This window comes from Oryzias latipes, chromosome 4 (genome assembly GCF_002234675.1).
Source record: "Oryzias latipes chromosome 4, ASM223467v1".
NCBI classification, from domain to species: Eukaryota; Metazoa; Chordata; class Actinopteri; order Beloniformes; family Adrianichthyidae; genus Oryzias; species Oryzias latipes.
In genome coordinates this window covers 29,989,668-29,991,018 of record NC_019862.2, presented here as the reverse complement: position 1 = coordinate 29,991,018, position 1,351 = coordinate 29,989,668, and positions in this window count along the sequence as shown.

Here is a 1,351-nt window from a genome sequence, read left to right as displayed (position 1 = left end):
TTCTCCCCTCCGTCACGCGGGTAATCAGCCCCTGCTATTTCATTGGGCTCGGTAATGAAAGCAATCCCAATGCCTTTCACAGCAGCACAGCCCAAATAATGAGCGCCGCCTCACCCCTCCTCAGCCACACCCACGTCACCCCCCCCCCCCCAACCCAGCCCTGCTGTTAATGGATCAGGGGAAAGAAAATGTTTGAATATGCGAAGCCTGACGTCCTTTGTGCCTCTGTTCCTTCAAATTCTGAGCTGAAAGGGGAAGAAAATGTGATCGGTTATGCTCCAAATCACAGCAATCTTTGAGGGGTTTTCTGTTGGAACACAAATTATCCTCATTTTCCTGCACAGGCTGCTCACAGGCTAAGATTTCAGACAAAAAGCTACAAAAACTGGTTAAAAAAGAGCCAAGGAATGAAGCCTGTTGCCTAATTAGAGGCACGTCTTGGAAAATTAGAAATAAAACAAACATTGCCAGTTTTTGGAATATTCTAAGCAAAATCTTTTTGTTTTGTTGATTTGTGTTAATGAGCAAATGTCTAAATGTTGTTTTTAATTGTTGCTTTTAGCTTTCTAGTCTGGTGGCAACAGATGAAAAATAGCCGCTGGGCTAATGCATGCTCACTGCATGCAATGCTTTTAATGCTTTCTGTCCCTGAGAAATGGAAACACTGAACTGAAAGAAAAAAACAAAACAAGAAAATGAAAACCGCCTACACGTCCAGACCTCTTTGTAAAAACTCCAAAGCTTCTCAAACACGACTTTAAGACGTTTAGGAGCAGAATGATGAACGTCTAATTTTGCTGTTTATCTTTAGGTTTCTTATCAAAAGTTATCTGAGTTATACTAAAAACCACTAAACCTTTGAATAAAATGCTTTTCATCAATTCTATAAAAACGAAGTTCAGCAAATAAAAGTTCTTTCACAAATTGGCCAGTTTTATTTTATTTTAATCCACCCTGTCTCTGCAAAACTCTCAAAGATTTGGGTTTTGCTGGATGCGATCTAAGTGCAAACTCCTGCCGACAGCCGAGCCTGGTCATCTTTTTCCGTTTGGTCGGACACTTTTTTCCAGAATCGCAACATCTGAAGATTATCACCGGGACGACACAGGTTAATCTGGCCTTCAATCTACAGCCTTAAGGCTGTTTAAGGCAGGTCTCCATGGAGACGGAGCACAGCGGGATCATTTATCAAGAAAAAAAACAGGACAAAAGCTCTCCTGCAGCCTTCAGAAAGCATTTTTTTCTGTAATTATTTAGATATAAATATTTTCCAAAATCGGCTTTGGTGAAGTTCAGGTTTATATAAAAGACCCCAGAAAAACTTTTTAACACAGACTAAACAAAGCAATTC